Here is a 22,888-nt window from a genome sequence, read left to right as displayed (position 1 = left end):
GATTACTGGAGTCTCTGCCTGGGGTGAGAGACCCCACCTGTCACATGATCCCGTTTGCCCCTCCCATTTGACCGCAGATGGGCAGCATCTGTGCGTCTATTTCCGTGGCTCTGCCCTTCGGATGATGCAACAATCACTTCGCGCATGCTCACTGTCTCCGGGTGGGTGGTGTTTTCCTTTCCACTCAGTACTGAAGCCGATTTATCTGCGGGATCAGAAAAGGATCCTCGCCCTTGAAGATATCAGTTTCCCATCAGTGAGTGTTGAGACCGATCCCGAACGGGGAGATCTACTGGCCATGAGCCAATTACTCATTTATTTTCCAATTATCTGGACTCGTCAACAATGTGTCGACTTCAGATAATCTGCATTGAACGATCCAAACCAGGAGCACAGGCTGTCTATTTCCACAGAATTGAAATGAAAGTCCCGCCAACATGTCACGTGAGGTTGATTTCACCGATCTGTCCCGTCCTCGACTTTGTGACGCAAAATCACGTGGTGTGTTTGCAGTCCCCGGATGGGTGGTGATGCTTCGTCCGTGTTGTGTTGGGAAGTCTGCTGTTGGCCACTGAGTCCCATTAACTTCCCCCAACTAGCCTCGCTTCCTGACGTTCCTCACATTTGTCCTTGAGCTTTATGGCTGTCGTGTCTTCTCCCGGATTGGAGTGGGTGAGAAAGGAGAACGTCCCAGGTTGTGGGGATCTTTGATTTCACTGCCTGCTTTACCAAGGGACTGGCAAGTCTAGGGGGGAGAATGGTATCAGTGATGTGCTGATCTGTATCCTTCTGAGCTACAGGGCCGGACTTTCTGCCGGAGTCACGGCAACTGTTGCTTCCCCCAGGTAGGCTGTTCCCCCCCCCCCCCCCAACAGTACTCAAGCAGGAGTACTTATTGTCAAGGGATACAGCCACTGGGGTACTCTCTAGTACCTGACTCTTCCCCTTCCCTCTCCTGACTGTGACACACTTGTCTGCCTCCCGTGGTCCTGGTGTGACCAACTGCCTGTAACTCCTCTCTATCAACTCCTCACTCCTCCTGACCAGAAAAAGGTCATCGAGCTGTAGCTGCAGTTCCCTAACACAGTCCCTTAGGAGCTGCAGCTCAGCGCACCTGGCGCAAGTATGGACCTCAGGGAGGCTAGGAGACTCCAGGACCTCCCACATCCGATACCGAGAACAACAAGCTGCCCTCACACTCATAATTCCCCCTTTCCTCAAATAACAGGAAAAATTGAAAACTAAACCTACCTCACCTTGCCCGTTGAATCAAAGCCCCTAAGCCTTCACACTGCTCCTGGCTCACTCCGCTGCCCGCTGTATAAGGCTGTGTTCCTTTTCACGCTTCACTGCCCGACGTCACATGTCTGCGCAGTCCCGCCTCTATTCACCCCAATGAGAAGAAAAAATCAAAATTGCTCCCGCAGCAATCCCATTCCAATTCTCAGACTTCCTTCTACATATCTGAGTACTGGGAGGATTAGGGTTCAGGGGCACTATGTGCACTTGGCCCCTGGTAAGGTGAGGATATGGCGGGTGCCCACTCCTCATCACGGTCACTGTCCTCAAACAGAGTTGATATGCAGACATGGGTTTGCCATCCCTTATCCCTATCCCTATCAGTTCCAACTTTAGACTGATGTTCCTGCCCTTCTCTGCTATCTGGGCTGGCCTCGGTTTGCTTACGTTGTTTTTCCTGCTCTCATTTTCGGTGCCCATCCACCCATTCACGCTCCACTTTTAGCGTATCCCAACCTTTGGCATTCCTTCTGTAGTACAAACCACGATCCTTTTTCTCCCACGCAATATTCCTCCTACTTGCTAATAATATGCATTTCCACTTTACATCTGCCTTTTCCTTCCAATCCTTTTTCAAAAATTTCCACTTCTTTCCACCGTTCTTTTCCATATCAAATTTACTGCTTGTTCTCATGAGGTAATATCCCACCACAGTCTGCTTGGCACTCCCTATATTGGGATCCTGTTCATGACACCAAATGTTAAAGTTGAATCTGAATATAATTGGGAGACCAGTTACTTATCATCACCACAGTTTATTGTGCATTCTCCTGTAGGAGTTTGAGACCCAGTTGTCAAAGAGAAGGCATGTAAGCACTGCCACCATTCTGACAAGTGGACTGACTTAGTCAGGTTACAGCCGTATATTTATACATAGTAAGCCCCATGCATTACTACTGCAAAATGTCAATTGAACTGGTACGCCCACCAAGTCTGTTGGTGCAAAATGTAATTAATTAGATAAGAGAGTTTGCTAAATCAAGGTTTTAACTACAGATAGATATACTGTCCAGTCCTTATCAGTTATTCTTTTTGCAAGGTCCTGACTTAATTGCAGAAAGGTGTTCATTCCTGTCTTTATTGGCAAATTCTCCTCCCTTTACTCAAACGAGGGTACCCCAACTCCCTAGCCAAGCCTCGTCATGTCCTCACCTGGGTTTGGGGGTCCGAGCCCGAGGCAAGACCCAGGTTCTGGGTCCTTGTCCAGTCTCGGGCTCAGAGTCCACCCCAGCCTCCTTGTTCCCAGTCCCTCGTCCTGGTCCTGCTTCCCCTGCCTAGACTGCATCCCGTCCCGTCCTTGGGTTCCATCTCATCCTGTTTCTGGGTCTCCAGTGTCTGTGTCCTGCAGTTGGGTCCTGATTCAACACCCAACTTATGACACACTTTGGCTTTGATGTTGGCTTTGGCTTCTCATTTTAGTCATGGTTGTGTCCTCCTGCCTTTCTAATGCTTCCACTTCTTTCGGATGTATCTATGTCGGCTCCCGAATTGCTCCCAGAAACTCCAGCCATTGCTGCTCCGCTGTTACTCCTACCTTTTCCCTTCCAAACAAGTTTGACCACATTTTCTGTCATAGAAACATGGAGAAGTTCAGGACAGAAACAGGTTGTTTGGCCCATCTGGTCAATGCCGAAAAAATATTTAAGCTGTCTAATGCAAGTACCTGCACTGGTACCCCTACCATCCAGGTACCATCAAACTTCTCTTAATTGTGAACTTGAGCTCATATTCACCACTTGTGCTGACATCTCATTCCATGCTCTCACGACCATTTCAGTAAAGAGCTTTTCCGCATGCTCCCGTTAAAATTTCACCTTCTCCACTTACCCATGACGTCTGGTTGTCATCCCACTGAACCTCAGTGGAAAAAGCTGCTTGCATTTTTTCCCAATAAATAACCTCATAATTTTGTATACTTCTAACAAATCCTCAAAGCAATGTATAATTTCATTGTTTATGTTTAGAGCCTTTTTAGGTGTATAAAATGATGAGGGGCATTGATCGTGTGGATAGCCAGAGGATTTTTTTTTCCCCAGGGTTGAAATGGATAACACGAGGGGGCATAGTTTTATGGTGCTTGGAAACAGATACTGAGGGGATGTCAGGGGTAGTTTTTTTTTACACAGAGAGTGGTGGCTGCATGTAATGCATTGTCAGCAGCGGTTGTCAAGGCGAATACAATAGTGTATTTTAACAGCCTCTTAGACAGGTATATGGAGCATAGAAAAATAAAGGGCTATGCGCTAGGGAAATTCTAGGCAGCTTCTAGAGTAAGTTACATGTTTGACACATGTAGGCTGAATGGCCTGGAATATGCTGTAGATTTCTATGTTTTGTGTTCTATGTTGAACTGCGAAATAACTGCTCTTCTTTAATCTGTACAGGGTCCACGATTTTAATGCTGCTTTTCCACACTCCCATAGAACCTTTGTCCATCTCCTGAGTAAATAGAGATGAAAAAATATTGACGATCTCCCCCAACTGCTTTGGTTCCACACGTGGATTACCATTCCAGTCTTCCAGAGGACCAACTTTGTGCCTTACAATTCTTTTGCTCTTAAGCTATCTCTAGAATCCCTGAGGATTATCCTTCATCTTTTCTGCAACGGCAACCTCATGCCTTCTTTTAACCGTCCTGATTTATTTCTTATGTGTTCTCTTGCATTTCTTATACTCTATAAGAACCTTTCTGCCTATCCCTGTTATGCAACTCCATTTTGTGCTTCATCAGGGTCTCAATATCTCTTGAAATCCAAGATACCCTACAGTTTCTGTCTTTACCTTGTATTCTGACAAACACATACCTGCTTTGTACTTTCAAAATTTCGCTTTTGAGGCCTCCCATTTATCAAGCACACCTTTGCCATAAAGCAGCCTGTCCCAATCCACAGTTACCAGATCCTAGTGTCATAATTCCAGGTGTTGACCCATGCCCTGAACACATCCGCCTTTCCTACACTGCTCCTTGTATTGAAATATACAGGGCTCAGCATATTCACTGCACCATACTCAACAGTTTTCATTCCTGACTTTGGCTGAGGACTGAACAACATCTGTCTCCACAACCCCTCCACTATCTGTTCTGTTATTCAGGCTCCCATTCACCCCACAACTTTAATTTAACCTTTAGTTTAACCTTACCCCACCTCCCACCATGCAGCTCTATCAGCCCTTTGGCTTTCCTGTCCCAGATCAATAAGAAGGAGGTGCATAGCAGGGACAGGCAGATAGGAACAAATGGGGTACCTGTGAAGTACAGGAAATTCAAGTGAACACTTATGAAAGAAATAAAAGAAGGCATGAGGTTGCCCCAGCAGACAAGGTGAAGGAGAATCCTCATGGATTCTGCAGATATGTTAAGTGCAAAAAGACTGCAAGGGAAAAATTAATCCTCTGCAAGATCAGAATGGTAATCCATATGAGGAGACAAAACAGATGTGGGAGATTTTTTTTTTGCCTTCGTATTTACTCAGGAGATGGATGCAGAGCCTATAGAAGAGAAGCAAAGCTACATCAACTTCATGGACCCGTACAGATTACAGAGGTGGAGGTGTTTGCTGTCTTAAGGCAAATTAGTGTGGATAAATCCCCAGGGCCTGACAAGTTGTTCCCTAGGACCCTGTGGAAGACAAGTGGAGAAATTGTCGGGGCCCAAGCACAGATATTTAAATCATCTTTAGTGACAGGTGAGGGACTGGAGGATTGGAGGACAGCCAGTGTTGTTCCGCTGTTCAAGAAAGGCTCTAAAAATAAACTAAGAAATTATACGTTGGTGAGCCTGACATCAGTTGTGGGAAAGTTATTGGAACGTGTGTGCAGGAACCAGATAAATAAGTATTTGGATAAGTCTGGACTGATTAAGGATAGGCAGCATGGCTTTTTGCATAGTAGGTCATGTCTAACCAGTCTTATAGAGTCTCTCGAGGAAGTTATCAGGAAAGAGGATGAAGGCAAGGCAGTGGATGTTGTCTACATGGACTTTCACAAAGCACTTGACAAAGTCTCATATAGGAGTTTGGTCAAGAAGGTTTAGTCACTCAGCGTTCAAGATGAGATAGTAAATTGGATGAAACGCTGTCTTTGGGAGAAGCCAGAGTGTGGTGGCAGATGGTTGCCTGTCTGACTGGAAGCTTGTGACTAGTGGTGTGCCACAGGGATCAGTGCTGGATCCGTTGTTGTTTGTCATCTCTATCAGTAATCTGGATGATAGTGTGGTTAACAGGATCAGCAAATTTGTGGATGACACAAAGGCTGGTGGTGCAGTGGACAACGAGGACGATTATCAAGGCATGCAATGCGATCTGGACCCGTTGGGAAAATGGGTTGAGAAATGGAAATGGAATTTAATGCAGACAAGTGTGAGTTGTTGCACTTTGGTATGGCCTACCAAAGGAGGTCTTTCACAGTGACGGGTCGGACATGGAGGAGTGTTGTAGAAGAAAGGGACCTGGGAGTACAAGTCCTTAATTCACTGAAAGTGGTATCACAGTTAGATAGGGCCGGAAAGAAAGATTTCAGCCCATTGGCCTTCATGAACCAAAGTACTGACAATAATAGATTGATGTTATGTTGACTTGTAGAAAACATTGGTGAGGCCTAATTTGGAATATTGTGTGGAGTTTGGTCACCTACCTACAGGAAAGATGTAAAAGAGGTTCAGAGAGTTCAGAAAAAATTCACAAGGATGCTTCCAGGTCTGGGGGACTTGGGTATAAGGAAAAATTGAACATGTCAGGACTTTATTCCTTGGAGTGTGGGAGATTGAGGGGAGATCTGATAGTGATAGAGGTAAATGCAAGTTGGCTTTCTCCACTGAGATTGGGTGGGACGACAATCAGAGGCCATGGGTTATAGGTGAAAGGTGAAATGTTAAGGGGAACATTAGGGGAAACTTCTTCACACAGACGGTCATCCAGGTGTGGAATGAGCAGCCAGCACACGTGGTGCAAGCGAGCTCGATTTCAACATTTAAGAGGTTTGTATAGGTACCTGGATGGTAGGGGTATGAGAGTGGGCAGTTTAAATAGTTCAGCACAAACTAGATGGCCCAAAGGGTCTGTTTCAGTGTTGTAGTTTTCTATGAATGTGACAAGAACCTGAAATAATACAAAAATTACTCTAAGTCCTTTTTAACAGCTGTGCAGACCAACCATTCATCTCAGCAGGAATTTTCTACATGGCGTTAAAACTGTGGCATTTTAAGTTAATAATACATAAAAGAAAATTCCTGCAGCACGTCAAGAAAGACTATTTGTGTGAGACTGTTTCAGTTGTGTGGGTCAGGCACCCATACAGCTCAGCAGGAACAGGGAGTAATACCAATGGAGCCAAGGTCACAGATTGGAGATGGCAGAAATGTCCCATTCTTGTAGAGACAGGAAGAGCATCAGGGAATTGATGGTCATTCTAGATACCAGCACTGTGCCCAGTCAGAAGATGATTTCTCTGTCCAACTTGGGCTAAACCTCACTGTAATCGTGTGATGCAAGATCACACCTTGGCAACCAAAGTGATCTCATCTGAAATGTTGTCCTACACCCACTGATAGATTTTGTAAATCTTTTTACAGGTTAAAAACGAGAAGGAATTTGTCTCCGGGAATCTCAAACACAGCATGCCAGTTTTGCTGTCTCTGTCTAGATATTTAAGAAGAGGAGCAAGGGATTCAATCGACCATCCTTCCTGCTCAGACTGTGGGGAGGGATTCACTCGGTCATTTAACCAACTAGTACACCCGTCATTTTACACAGGAGAAAGGCCGTTCACCTGCTCAGACAGTGGGAATGGATTCACTCGGTCATCTCAACTGAAGGCACATCAGCAAGTTCACATTGGGCAAGGCCATTCATCTGTTCTGTGTGTGAGAAGGGATTCAGTCGGTCTTCCCATATGTGGACACACCAGTCAGTTCACACTAGGCAGAGGCTGGTCATCTGCTGAATTTCTGGGAAAGGATTCTCTCGGTCATCTGACCTAGTGGCTCACCAGCGAGTTCACACCGGGGAGCGGCCGTTCACATGCTTGGACTATGGGAAGGGATTCACTTTGTCATCTCAACTACTGACACACCAGAGAGTTCACACTGGAGAGAAGCCGTTCACCTGCTCAGAATGTGGGAAGGGATTCACTCGGTCATCCACCCTGCAGAGACATCAGCAAGTTCACATTGGGGAGAAGCCGTTCACTTGCTCAGAATGTGGGAAAGGATTCACTCAATCCCAATTACTGGCACGCCAGTCAGTTCACAGTGGGGAACAGCCATTGTTAGGAATCCCTTGGTTTCGTTTGCCGTGGACATTCATTTTAAGAGAGAGAGAGAGATAAAGAAGGCGAATCAGTCTGACTTGCAGCTTGTTTAGTTTTAACCAAGGACACAGACACTCAGAGTCAGATGGAGACGAAGGAGGAAAAATAGAAGGATCTAAATAAGGGAACTAGTGGCCAAGGGTCACTGTTTAGAGCTTTTCTATACCCACAATGGTGGGTTAATCCTCGATTCAGCGGACATCGAATGTGTGGTTTTCACCTTGTTTGATCCATAGGAGTGTATCGGATTTGGGGTATCGTATGAAGGCCAATTATGTGTTAACCCTTGCTTGGCTGCGATGTGGTAATTCACTTGAAGATGATACCGTTTGTGACAAGTCACTGTCGGTGATAATTCATATGTGGATTTGGAACGACGACGGATAAAATCTACAGCAACTGTTCTCTCGTTTTACCACCGTGGAATCTGTGGAATACGACATTACGGCCTTCTCTCAACATTTACCCTGGATTACAAATATCTCTCTCTCATCACTTATTCCGTGGATGAATTGAACTTTCATACTTTAGCATCTCAAGACTCTAAGCCTTGTTTTCCCTGTGCTCAATAGATTGAAAGTTATATTTACACACATGCATGTAACAATTAACTTTTGTTTATCTTGCTTAAGTTACTATATTATAAGTAGATACTAATAAAGATAGTGGTTTTCACATCAAAACCAGACTCCAGGAGTAGTCTACTGCTGCTAGTTTGTTTCTAAAGCATTACGATTCGGAACAAAATTAGGGCCTGCGTCTGGGATATGGACAAATTTGAGAGCGTATTGATTGCTTAATTATCGATTTCTTTGGTGAAATCCCTTTTGATTTATTTGTGTGTGGAAAATCAGCATCAATGGATGTTGATAGATTTCTGGAAACGTCAACCTCTGAGGCATTAGAGGACGCCAGAAGGATTGAGTTGTTGAGTATTACTAAAAGGTTAAAACTTGCTAAGGTGAAATCGACAATAAGGAGGACACAGATGCAGAGGATAACAGCTGAACATTATGTATCTGAGGGTGTGTTTAACGTGGAGGAGTTGGAGGTGTTTCATGAAAGTAAACCTAGTGAGCTTGAGCTCCCATACAAGTTAGAAAAATTATAGATGAAGACAGAGGCAGTTAGAGGCTAGAAAGGCAGAAAAACAGAGGAAGGAAGCAGAAAGACAGGCTGTTCGAGCTAGAAAAGATAAGAGATTGCAGCAAAGGGGTCCAGCATTAGATTCTGGTGATAAGTTTGAGGCCAGTCGGGAAGTTAAATTGTGTTTCATACCCCGTAACTGGGTGTCTAACCAGCAGAGAAAGAAGAATTTGTTCGAGTCTGGTGGTACTATACTAAAGGTATTTATTAATAAAGATAAGCAAAACCATATCAATAATGCAAATATACATATAAAACCAGTTAGCAGTAATAAACCTAAAAGTGTGGGAATAATAATAATCAATAATAAACAAGCTCTATTGATGTCTAGGGGTAAATAAATTGTCATAGAAAAGTATAAAGTTCAGTTCAGTTCATGAGTGCTGATGTAGTTATAGCTGTTGTATTGTAATCGTTGGGGAGAGAGAGAGAGAGCGAGCAAGATGTAACAGCTACAGTCAGGCAAACCTTCCTTTGCTTTCTTAATCTGTCGTGTCGGTGTGGTCATTCAGTTATGACCTCTCCGTCCTTCTGCTAGACCGTTCTTCTGTGGTGGACTTGTCACTCTGGCATGAGTGGACACACACACGAGTCCCCACCGGCCCTGCTTTTACACTGATAGCCTTAATGACCAACCTCCTGGTTCGGTCTTTGAAGCCCCCACCTTTCTTGTGGGTTCCAACATTCAATCAGTGTCCACTGGCATGTCTGGAGGGTGTCTCTCCAGACCTGTCTTTTATCCCTATTCACGGGGATTCAGCTATCCATCACTCCTGAATGACTGTGTCCATCAAATAAGGCCACTCCTTCAGTCCACTGAGGAATATTTATGAGCAAACTATTGTCCTTGCAGCGAAACAGTAAATAATTCAAAAAGGAGTCACAATATGGTTAATCAGCGATTTCCCCCTCTCTCTTATCTGTCGCCGATGTTCTTACTTGTTTTTCCGTCTCTCTTTCATAGCATAGCAACAGTAATAGTTCATGTTTCTCAGGAGGGGAATAGTTAACTCTGTACCCCATTGTCCATCAGGTCTATTCATCACTCGTAACAATTGGTACCCCCATTTGACGAGGCAGAGGTTGATAAATACTTTCAGCATTTTGCGATGGTTGCTCAGAGTTTAAAGTGGCCGAAAGAGGGTTGGCCTATTTTCTTACAAAGTGTAATTAAGGGCAAGGCTCGGCAAGCCTATTCTGCTTTGACAGTTGATGAAGCAGCTCATTATGATATAGTGAAACAGGCTGTGCTCAAAGCTTACGAGTTGGTCCCAGAAGCAGACAGGCAAAACTTTAAAAATTTGAGGAAATCTGTGAACCAGATTATATGGAATTGGCTTATGAGAAGTTTGTGTGTATTGACCACTGGTGCACATCTAAACATGTGATTGATGATTTTAACAGCTTGAAAGAGTTGGTTTTAATTGAAGAATTCAAAAGGTGTGTCCCTGATGACATAAAGACGTATTTAGATGAAAAGGGTGCTGCCACTTTGTAGGAGTGTGTTAGATTAGCAGATGAGTTTGCTTTAACTCATAAGGTTAAGTTTACCCTGAACAAGAGTTTGCAAAGGAGTAGCAGGGATAAACAGGATAAACCATAAATTAAAGATGGGATTAGTGACAAGAGTAAGGATGAAGGGAAGCAGTTGAAGGAGAAATATTCTGGTATTTCTTTTTACTATCATGCTTGTCATATGATGACTAATTGTTCTGTCCTGAAGAAGAAGAAGGAAAAAGAGGCAGTCCCAAATGCCTGTGTTCAGTATGTTGAAGCACCTATGAACCCATAGGGTTCTGAACATTCTTTTGAGGCTCAGTTAAACACTGAGGGGTATGACCGAGTTAAGAAGGGATTCGATCATTTTATGCCAGATGGGTTTGTATTATTAAAGGAAGGGTCAACGCTGGTACCAGTGAAAATTCTTTGAGATACTGGGGCTTCTCAGTCACTTATATTAAACAGCATTCTAAAGCTTGGTGATGAGACTGACACTGGTGAGGTAAATCTTATTAAAGGCATTGGGGGGCAGCATGATTTCTGTGCCATTGCACAAGGTAACTTTAGTCAGGGTTGGTTTCGGGACCTGTTAAAATTGGATTATGCTCCAGTTTACAGGTGGAAGAAGTTACTTTGCTGTCAGGGAATGACCTGGCATATGGTAGGGTTGTTCCAACAGTGCAGTTGACAACTAAGCCAACCACTGATGAGCCACAGATGGATTTTAACATTTATCCTTCCTGCACAGTAACTCAAAGTATGGCTAAAAAATCTGCTGACACAGACGGTTCTGTGCAACATAATTCTGATACCCATGATAGCCAAACTCGGGATTCAGGTTATGATGACTTGTCAGGGGATTTCTGCCTTCATTGTTTCAACAGGATTCAGGTAGTAAGTCTGATGAGAAAGATTTATCCCTGTCCAGGAAGGAGTTTATAGCAGAAGAGAACCAAGACCCCGATATAGAAGCTTTAAAAGAAACAGCTCTTTTAGATGATGAGATTAAGAAAGTGCCAATAGGGTATTATCTCAAGGATGGACTGTTAATGAGGAAGTGGAGGCCTGCATTCGGTGAACCCTTTTCCAAAGTTACAATGGATTATGTTGACCCATTGCTGGCCATCAGTATTTGCTAACTATTATGTGTACTGCATCCAGATTCCCAGAGGCAATACCTCTCAGGAATATTAAAGCTAAAACTGTGGAAAAGGCTCTTACCAAGTTCTTTACTTTATTTGATTTGCCTAAAGAAATCCAGTCTAATCAAGGAAGTAATTTTACAGCTGGATTATTACAGCAGGTCGTTTATGAACTGGGAGCTACACAAATTACATCGTCTGCATACCATCCGGAATCACAAGGGGCTTTAGAAAGATTTCATTCTACCCTCAAAACAATGATTAAGACATATTGTGTTGAAAATGGAAAAAAACTGGGCTGAAGAAATATATTTGCTTTTGTTCGCAGTAAGAGAGTCGGTACAGGATTCACTGGGCTTTAGTCCATTTGAACTTGTATTTGGTCAGAGAGTGTGGGGACCTTTGACCTCATTAAAGAAACAGTAGATTGATGGGGATGTACATATTAACTTGTTAGACTATGTTTTGAAGTTCAAAAATAAACTACTCCAGGCCTGTAGTCTAGTGAGACAAAACTTAAAGATTTCTCAAAACAAAATGAAGTGTTGGTTTGATAAGCGGACTTGCGAAAGAAAATACCAGATGGGGGATAAGGTGCTTGCCTTATTTCCAATGTTGATGAATCCACTTGAAATTCAATGGACTGTATGAAATAGTCTCTCAAATTAATGATGTGAACTATGTTATTAGAACACCCAACTGATGTAAACTAACACAGATGGTTCACATAAATATGACAAAGCCTTATTTTGATAAGCAGACACCATCTGTTAGCGTTGTTGTCAAAGCATATGCATCTGGCAACCCTGAGAATGAAACAATTGACTCATCTGTGACTTTTCACAAGCCAAACATGGTCCCAGTCAGGCTAATGAACTCGGTTGTTCAAGAAAACATTGATAACAAGTTGGCTCATCTGCAGCCAAAGCATCAACAACAGCTGAAGTAGGTAGCTCTGAAGTTTAAAGATTTCTTTTCCGGTGTTCCCAAGCAAACCACGGTGCAGTACATGACATAGATATTGATCAAGCCAAACTGATTAAACAACACACATATCGCATGAACATAGAGAAGTGTAAATTGGCTGAGCAAGAAATTGAATATACGCTGAAAATGGTATTTGGCCTTCATCATCAGATTGGAGCTCACCCTGTGTTATTAGATAGATAGATAGATACTTTATTCATCCCCATGGGGAAATTCAACTTTTTTCCAATGTCCCATACACTTGTTGTAGCAAAACTAATTACATACAATACTTAACTCAGTAAAAAAATATGATATGCATCTAAATCACTATCTCAAAAAGCATTAATAATAGCTTTTAAAAAGTTCTTAAGTCCTGGCGGTAGAATTGTAAAGCCTAATGGCATTGGGGAGTATTGACCTCTTCATCCTGTCTGAGGAGCATTGCATCGATAGTAACCTGTCGCTGAAACTGCTTCTCTGTCTCTGGATGGTGCTATGTAGAGGATGTTCAGAGTTATCCATAATTGACCGTAGCCTACTCAGCGCCCTTCGCTCAGCTACCGATGTTAAACTCTCCAGTACTTTGCCCACGACAGAGCCCGCCTTCCTTACCAGCTTATTAAGACGTGAGGCGTCCCTCTTCTTAATGCTTCCTCCCCAACACGCCACCACAAAGAAGAGGGCGCTCTCCACAACTGACCTATAGAACATCTTCAGCATCTCACTACAGACATTGAATGACGCCAACCTTCTTAGGAAGTACAGTCGACTCTGTGCCTTCCTGCACAGGGCATCTGTGTTGGCAGTCCAGTCTAGCTTCTCGTCTAACTGTACTCCCAGATACTTGTAGGTCTTAACCTGCTCCACACATTCTCCATTAATGATCCATTAATTATTGTGCCCAAACCTGATGGTAGTGTTATATTTTGCACTAATTATAGGAAGGTAAATGCATTAACAAAAACAGATGCCTATCCTATCCCTAGAGTGGATGATTGCATCGATAAGGATAGAAAAGCTAAATTTCTTACAAAGATTGATCTGTTAAAAGGGTATTGGTGTGTTCCATTGACAGACAAAGATAGAGAAATTTCTGCATTTGTGACACTTTCTGGGTTGTATGAATACAATGTTTTGCCATTTGGAATGAAAAATTCTCCAGGAACATTCCAGAGAATGATTGATTCTGTAATTTGATGTTTAGAACACACGGATGTCTATATTGATGACATAGTCACAGGGAGTGACACTTGGGAAGAGCATATATCAGCAGTAGAAAAGCTGTTTGACAGGATTTCCCAGGACAACCTCACAGTTAACTCAGCTAAGAGTGAACTTGGCCATGCCAATATGACCTGTCTTGGCTATGTTGTAGGTCAAGGCATGTTGGCTCCTGTTCAGGCAAAAATCCAGACAATTTCTGAAGTTTCTATTCTGACTGATAAGAAGGCTCTTAGAAGGTGTCTGGGAATGGTAGGTTATTATTTTACGTTCTGTAAAAACTTTGCTGATATCACCCTTCCGCTGACTAATGTCCTGAAGAAGGTTGAAAAGTTTGTTTGGACTGAGCCTTGTCAGGAGGCATATGATTGATTGAAAGTTATTATTTGAGATTAGGCCAATCAATGTAGTGTCATCAGCAAATTTGATTAGCAGATTGGAGTTGTGGGTGGTGACACAAGACATGGGTGCACAGAGAGTAAAGGAGGGGGGCAAAGAGACAACCCTGTGGGGTATGTGTGCTGAGGGTCAGAGAGACAGAGGTGAGGGAGGCCACTCTTACCATCTGCCGGCGATCTGACAGGAAGTCCAGGATCCAGCTACACAAGGCAGGGTGAGGCTGAGGTCTCCTGAGATTCTTGTCGATACTTCACACCTTCGTATGGCTACTGCTCTGCCCATGACTGCAAGGAACTGCAGAGATCTTTGGAGAGTAGAGAACATCAGGGAAACAAGCCTCCACTCCATGGACTCTTCCTACTATTTCCCCTGCCTCAGAAAAGCAGGCCGTGTACTCAAAGATCTTCACAACCTGGACATTCTTGCTGCAAACCCGCTCCCCCATCAGGGAAGAGATACAAAAACCTTAAAGCGCGTACCACCAGGCTCAAGGACAGCTTTCTGTTTGCAGTTATAAGCCAAATGAATGATAAAATGGACTCAACCTCACAATGTAACTCGACGTGACCCTGCACCATATGTCTATCTGCACTGTACTTGCTCTGCAGCCATAATGCTTTGTTACAGTTATTGTTTCGACGTATATCAGTGTTGGGAATGGACCCAAATGCAAGACACAGACACCGAACTACCAGGAACAGGACTAGGCGTGAGAAGGAAGCAAGGAAAGTAGAGAAGAAAGGATGCTGGTCATGACACAGGCCCTGGACAAGATAATGATTCCGGGCCTGGGCTAGGACTTGACTAGAATAGCGGAACCAGGACATAGAACTGGGAACTAGGAGCCTGGGCTATGATTCCAAGCTAGAGACTGGACAAGGACCCAGAACCTGGGTCTTGACTCAGGCTCGGACCCCGGAACTAAGTGAGGACATGATGTGGCAACAGGATTGGATGTGAGACTGCTGGACAGGACAAGGGAACTCCAGCACAGGACGAGGGAAACCCAGCACCAGGTTGGGTGAGGCACATAGACAAGACGAGAACACAAAGCCGTGGCTTGGACAGGACAAGGTGCTAGGAAGTGGCTAGGACTGGATGAGACCCCGAAGCCTTGACTTGGTCAAGGAAGGGACAAAAACATGAAACACAGAGCCAGGAGCCCTCCTTGGGTACAGGACGTAGGGCCGGGAGTCATTACACAGAATGCAGAATACGATTAGATGGTTTGCAACACAAGGTAGCGGCAAACGGCCGGACCTACCTAGTTAAGGTGTGGACTCAGAGACAGTTCAAAATAACGAAACACAGTTTCTTACCTTGCTCCAGTGTTTGAACTTGAGAGCAATGAAGGCAAGGGTTATAGGCGAGGTAAGGCTCCAGGAGGAAGGTGAAGGGAAGGGATACAGACAGGAGGATATGGACAGGAACAATCTAGCAGCCAGAGGCTGAATCCTGAAGCCAGACCAAACGAGAATCAGCTGCCTCAACAGAAACTGGGGAAAACCAGAAAACCTGGAATAAGGAACATGGGCCAGACCGTGAACCGGAATGCGGATTTCATGGACCGGACCATGACACAATGTCATGTTGCAGTGTATTGATCTGTGTGGATGGTACGTCAGGCAAGATTTTCACTGTAGCTCAGTACGTGATGATAATAAACAAATTCCCCATTTTAATTGTGTGGAGATATTAGACAGACTGAGCTTCTGCTTTGGAACCACAGAAGGAAACTTAACTGTTGTCATTTCTGAGGAATGCAAATAAATGGAAAAGGCTTCAATCTTGGATTACGATCTGCGGTAACTGGGATCAGGTGACAGGTGGTGGGTATCCTATATCAATATCAGAATCAAGTTTAATAGCACCGGCATATGTCATGAAATCTGTTGTCTCTGCAGCAGCAGTAGAACCTAATTCAGAACAATAGATTTTAACAACTACGAATTACAATAATATACATATTAAATAGTTAAATTATATAAGTAGTACAAAAAATGTAAAACTATTTTAATTGTGTGGAACTATTTCACTGACTGGGTTGTTGCTTTGGAAATTCTGGTATGAAGCTCAACTAAACTTTACACATTTATGAGAAGCTCAGATAAATACCGAAGGCTAAATTCTCACCTAAATGGGTCATACATCCAGAAACATTGGCTGCACTTCAGCAGGTAAAATCTGTGGAATGAAACATGCTGAAAATATTGCAGAAAAAAAAACTGTCCACCCACTACGAGAGGAGGTGACAGATCCGGATCTCACTGCCTTGACTGAACGGGTGAAAGATGAAGCTACACGTACACATAGAGTAGTGATCTGCAGATGCTGCAGGTCTGCAGAAAATTGTGAACAGGAAACGGGATCAGGTGACAGGTGGAGGGTCTCCCACCTGAACCGGTGACCCCATTCCTTCCCCTCACACGCTGCCTGACACATCCTCCACATTTCCCACATTGTTCCATATTTACACAAGATACGTATTCTGCCGACCTCCAGGCAGAATACTTTCCTCCCACAACTATCCTCTGCTTTCTTCCTTTAAGCCATTTTTTTATCCAAACAGCCAAGGTTCCACTTATCCCATGCCTAATGACTTTCTGGATGAGTCTCTCGTGAGGAACCTTGTCAAATGTTTTACTAAAGTACATATAGACCACATCCACTGCCCTACCTTCATCAGTTTCTTTTGTTACCTCTTCAAAAACCTCAATCAGGCTCGTGAGGAACGATCTTCCCTTCACAAAGCCATGTAGACTATCCATGAGTAGACTGTACTTCTCCAAATGCTCATAGATCCTATCCTTAAGAATCCTTTCCAGTAGTTTGCATACCACTGACGTAAGACTCACGGGTCTATAGTTCCCAGGTTTCTCCCTATTACCTTTTTTAAATAAGGGAACTACATTTGCCATTCTCCAGTCCTCCAGCACTTCCCCTGCAGCCAAAGAGGATTCAAAGATCATGGCTAATGCTCCTGCCATCTCTTCTCTCAATTCCCACTACAACCTGGGGTGTATCATATCCGGCCCTTGGGATTTATCAATCTTATTGTTTTTAAGAAGATCCAGCACTTCTTCTTCCTTAATCTCCACATTGTCCAGCACACAGGCCTGCTCTACTTTGACCTTATCCTGATCAAGATCCTTTTCAGTTGTGAATACTGAAGCAAAATATTCATTTAGGAGCTCCCCAACCTCCTCCACCTCCAGGCACATGTGGCCCTCTTTATCCTTTAACTGTCCCACCTTCATTCTCGTCATCCTCCTATTCTTCACGTATGCATAGAATGCCTTGGGGTGCTCCTTAATCCTACATGCCAAGGCCTTCTCATGCCCCCTTTGAGCTCTCCTAAGTCCTTTCTTTAGGTCCTTCCTGGCTACCCTATATTTCTCATAAGCCCCTCCTACTTCCTGCTTTTTATATCTAACAAATGCTTCCTTTTTCCTGTTGACAAGTTGCCTCACATGTTTCATCAGCCACTGTTCCCTTTTCCACCATTTTTTCCTTGCCTCAGTGGGACAAACCTATCCTGAACCCAGCTCAAGTGGTCCCTAAACTTCTCCCACATTACTTCTGTGCTTTCCCCTTTGAACATCTGTTTCCAATTTACACTCGCTAGTTCCTGCCTCATCCCTTCAAAGTTAGCCCTTCCCCAGTTAAGCACTTTACCATTTTGTCTGATTTTATCCTTTTCCATAGCTATGCTGAAGCTAAGGGAGTTGTGGTCACTCTCACCTAAATGCTCCCCCACCAAAAAGTCTTTCACCTGACCAGATTCATTACCCAGAACTAGATCCAGTATAGCCTCTCCTCTCATCAGCCGGTCCACATACTATGTCAAGAATCCTTCTTGAACACACCTGACAAATTCAGCCCCATCTATTCCCCTTGCACTCAGGAGGTGCCAGTCAACATGAGGGAAGTTGAAATCACCCATAACTGCTACCCTGTATTCCCTGCTCCATTCTAAAATCTGCCTGCTTATCTGCTCCTCGGTGTCCCGAGGGCTATTTGGGGGCCTATAGATTATTCCCAGCACAGTGATTGATCCCTTCCTATTTCTGACTTCCACCCAGACTGACTCCGTGGATACTCCTTCTGCAGCGTCCTCCCTTTCTGTAGCCTGTTCTACTTTGACCTCATCCTGATCAAGATCCTTTTCACTTGTGAATACTGAAGCAAAGGATTTAGGACCGACCCAACCTCCTCCGCCTCCAGGCACATGTTGCCCTCTTTATCCTTTTGTGGTCCCAACTCCGTTCTCATCATCCTCCTATTCTTCACATACGCATAGAACGCCTTGAGGTTCTCCTTAATCCTACATGCCAAGGCATTCTCATGCCCCCTTCGAGCTATTTAAATTGCTGAGATTTAAATCGCAGCAACAGGCGGAGAGAAAAGAGGTAAAAGAAGCTTGGAGAAGCTTTTATTTTAACTGATTGGGGCAAAGAGGCTAGACTGTGCAGGCACATAATGTAGCACGCCAAAGGTTTAAAAAGAAGAGGAAGTTTTCAACGGTTATTTAAATCGCAGCAAGAGACGGAGATGGAAGAGGTAATAGAAGCTCGGAGAGAAGCTATTTTTTTTTAACTGATCAGGGCAAAGAGGCTAGACTGCGCAGGCGCGTGACATAGCATGCCAAAGGTTTAAAAAGAAAGACCGCCATATACAGCGGCCATCGTCCAAGTGGACTGAGGCAGAGTGGGATGGATTTGGCTCAATCAGTCTTCGGCGAGAACAGGCAGAGGCAAGGTTGAACGGGGCACGACTGCGCAAGCGCATGGAAGTCGGCCTCTGAGATCAACTGGGGGGGGGGGGGGGAATTTAAAAAGCAAGCAGAGGCTGAGGACGAGCTTCACTCCAGGTGAGGGAAGGCCAGGTAAGCTCCTTTAATTAATCTAATTAGCTTAGGAGTAGGTAATGGAGGCAGCAGTTAGGGCAGTTGAGTGCTCCGTTTGCAGTATGTGGGAAGACAGGGCGAGCACAGCTGTCCCTGAAGACTACACCTGCAAAAGGTGCACCCAGCTGCAGTTCCTGACAAATCGTGTTAGGGAACTGGAGCTGGAGCTGGATGAACTTCAGATCATTCGGGAGGCAGAGGCAGAAATAGACAGGAGTTTCAGGGAGATAGTCACCCCTAGGAGTCAGGAGACAGGTAGTTGGGTGACTGTCAGGAGAGGAAAGGGGAGTAGACAGGAAAAGCAGAAACCCCCTGAGGCCATTCCCATCAATAATAAGTATACCATTTTGGATACTGTTGATGGGGACGACCTACCAGGGACAAGTTGCAGTGGTTGCATCTCTGGCACTGAGACTGAACCCTCAGTCAGAAGGGAAGGAGGGAAAAGAAGAGAGCAGTAGTGATAGGGGATTCGATAGTTAGTGGGACAGATAGGAGGTTCTGTGGAAGAGATCGAGAATCCCGGATGGTCTGTTGCCTCCCTGGTGCCAGGGTTCGTGATATCTTGGATCGAGTTCTCAGTATTCTCAAGAGGGAGGGTGAGCAGCTGGATGTCGTGGTCCATGTAGTGGGTAGGCAGAGTGAGGAGGTCCTGAAAGGTGAGTTTAGGGAGCTAGGTGCCAAGTTAAAGGACAGGACCTCCAGGATAGCAATCTCAGGATTGCTACCAGTGCCACTTGCAGGTGGGTTTAGAAATAGTAAGACAGTGCAGATCCACACGTGGTTGAAGACTTCAGATTTGGAGAGAGGGCTTCAGATTTATAGATAATTGGGCAGTTTTCCAGGGAAGGTGGGACCTGTTCCGGTGGGACGGTTTACATCTGAACTGGAGGGGGACAAATATTCTTGCAGGTAGGTTTGCTAGAGAGGCTCCAGTGGATTTAAACTAGATACGAGGGGGGGGGAGGGGAACCAGAGTGTAGGAACAGATGTATGGGAGAAGGAAGAAAAAGAAGACAGTAAAGTTCTTTGTACTGTTAGAGATAAACAGAGAGGAAGAGGTGGAGAATTTCTTAAATGCATTTATTTTAATGCTAGGAGCATTGTAAGAAAGGTGGATGAGCTTAGAGCATGGATTGATACCTGGAAATATGATGTTGTAGCTATTAGTGAAACATGGTTGCAAGAGGGTTGTGATTGGCAACTAAATATTCCTGGATTTTGTTGCTTTAGGTGTGATAGAATCGGAGGGACAAGAGGGGGAGGTGTTGCGTTGATTGTCAGAGAAAACATTACAGCTGTGCTCTGCAGGATAGATTAGAGGAGTCGTCTAGGGAGACTATTTGGGTGGAATTGAGGAATGGGAAAGGTGTAGTAACACTTCTAGGGGTGTATTATAGACCACCTAATGGGAGCAAGAATTGGAGGAGCAAATTTGCAAGGAGATAGCAGACATTTGTAGTAAGCGCAGGGTTGTAATTGTGGGAGAGTTTAATTTTCCACACATCAACTGGGAAGCCTATACTGTAAAAGGGATGGATGGTTTGGAGTTTCTAAAATGTGTGCAGGATAGATTTTTGCAGCAATACATAGAGGTACCGACTAGAGAAGGGGCAGTGTTGGATCCTCTGTTAGGGAATGAAATAGGTCAGGTGACGGAGGTATGTGTTGGGGAGCAATTCGGGTCCAGTGATCACACTGCCATTAGTTTCAATATAATTATGGAGAAGGATAGGACTGGACCCAGGGTTGAGATTTTTGATTGGAGAAAGGCTAACTTTGAGGAGATGCAAAAGGATTTGGAAGGAGTGGATTGGGACTATTTATTTTATGGGAAGGATGTAATAGAGAAATGGAGGTCATTTAAAGGTGAAATTTGGAGGGTACAGAATCTTTATGTTCCTGTTAGGTTGAAAGGAAAGGTTAAAAGTTTGAGAGAGCCATGGTTTTCAAGGGATATTGGAAACTTGGTTAGGAAAAAGAGAGATATCTACAATAAATATAGGCAGCATGAAGTAAATGAGGTGCTCGAGGAATATAAAGAATGTAAGAAGAATCTTAAGAAAGAAATTAGAAAAGCTAAAAGATACGAGGTTGCTTTGGGAAGTAAGGTGAAAATAAATCCGAAGGGTTTCTACAGTTATATTAATAGCAAAAGGATAGTGAGGGATAAAATTGGTCCCTTAGAGAATCAGAGTGGACAGCTATGTGTGGAGCCAGAAGAAATGGGGCAGATTTTGAACAATTTCTTTTCTTCGGTATTCACTAAGGAGAAGGATATTGAATTGTGTAAGGTAAGGGAAACAAGTAGGGAAGTTATGGAAACTATGACGATTAAAGAGAAGGAAGTACTGGCACTTTTAAGGAATATAAAAGTGGATAAATCACCGGGTCCTGACAGGATATTCCCTAGGACTTGAGGGATGTTAGTGTGGAAATAGCTGGGGCTCTGACAGAAATATTTCAAATGTCATTAGAAACCTGGATGGTGCTGGAGGATTGGCGTATTGCTCATGTGGTTCCATTGTTTAAAAAGGGTTCTAAGAGTAAACCTAGCAATTATAGGACTGTCAGTTTGACGTCAGTGGTGGGAAAATTAATGGAAGGTATTCTTAGAGATAGTATATATAATTATCTGTATAGACAGGGTCTGATTAGGAACAGTCAACATGTATTTGTGCGTGGAAGTTCATATTTGACAAATCATATTGAATTTTTTGAAGAGGTTACTGGGAAAGCTGATGAGAGTAAAGCAGTGAATGTTGTCTGTATGGACTTCAGTAAGGCCTTTGACAAAGTTCCGCACAGTAGGTTAGTTAGGAAGGTTCAATCGTTAGGTATTAATATTGAAGTAGTAAAATGGATTCAACAGTGGCTGGATGGGAGATGCCAGAGAGTAGTGGTGGATAACTGTTTGTCAGGTTGGAGGCCGGTGACTAGTGGTGTGCCTCAGAGATCTGTACTGGGTCAAAAGTTGTTTGTCATATACATTAATGATCTGGATGTTGGGGTGGTAAATTGGATTACTAAGTATGCAGATGATACTAAGGTAGGTGGCGTTATGGATAATGAAGTAAGTTTTCAAAGTTTGCAGAGAGATTTAGGCCAGTTAGAAGAGTATGCTGAATGATGGCAGATGGAGTTTAATGCTGATAAGTGTGAGGTACTACATTTTGGTAGGAATAATCCAAATAGGACATACATGGTAAATGGTTGGGCATTGAAGAATGCAGTAGAACAGAGTGATCTAGGAATAATGGTGCATAGTTCCCTGAAGGTGGAATCTCATGTGGATAGGGTGGTGAAGAAAGCTTTTGGTATGCTGGCATTTAAAATATAATCAGAGCATTACAATTATGTTCTGTCCCCTGCCTGTCCTTCCTCATCAACTCAGAACTCTTAGCATCATGCCCTTGTCATTCTACCTTAATCCCTGCACTCACATTCTGATTCCCACCCCCCTGCCAAACTAGTTTAAACGATCCCCAACAGCTCTATCAAACCTGCCCACCAGGATATTGGTCCCCCTGGGATTCAAGTGCAACCCGACCTTTTTGTACAGGTCACACCCGCCCCAAAAGAGGTCCCAATGATCCTGAAATCTGAATCCCTGCCCCCTGCTCCAATCCCTCAGCCATGCATTTATCCTCCACCTCATTCTATTCTGATTCTCACTGTCGCATGGCTCAGGTCCTGCTTTTCAGCTTCCTCCCTAACTCACTGTAGTCTTCTTTCAGGACCTCTTCCCTTTTCCTACCTGTGTCCTTGGTACCAATATGTACCACGGCCTCTGGCTGTTCTCCCTTCCACCGCAGGATATCTTGGATGTGATCAGAAACATCCTGGACCCTGGCACCTGGGAGGCAAACTACCATCCGAGTTTCTTTCCTGTGTCCATAGGATCGCCTGTCTGAACCTCTGACTATAGGGTCCCCTATCACTACTGCCTTCCTCTTCCTTTCCCTACCCTTCTGAGCCACAGGGCCAGACTCTGTGCCAG

The sequence above is a fragment of the Hemitrygon akajei genome, chromosome 4, assembly GCF_048418815.1.
Source record: "Hemitrygon akajei chromosome 4, sHemAka1.3, whole genome shotgun sequence".
In the NCBI taxonomy this organism is placed as follows: domain Eukaryota; kingdom Metazoa; phylum Chordata; class Chondrichthyes; order Myliobatiformes; family Dasyatidae; genus Hemitrygon; species Hemitrygon akajei.
This window is presented reverse-complemented; position numbering follows the sequence as displayed.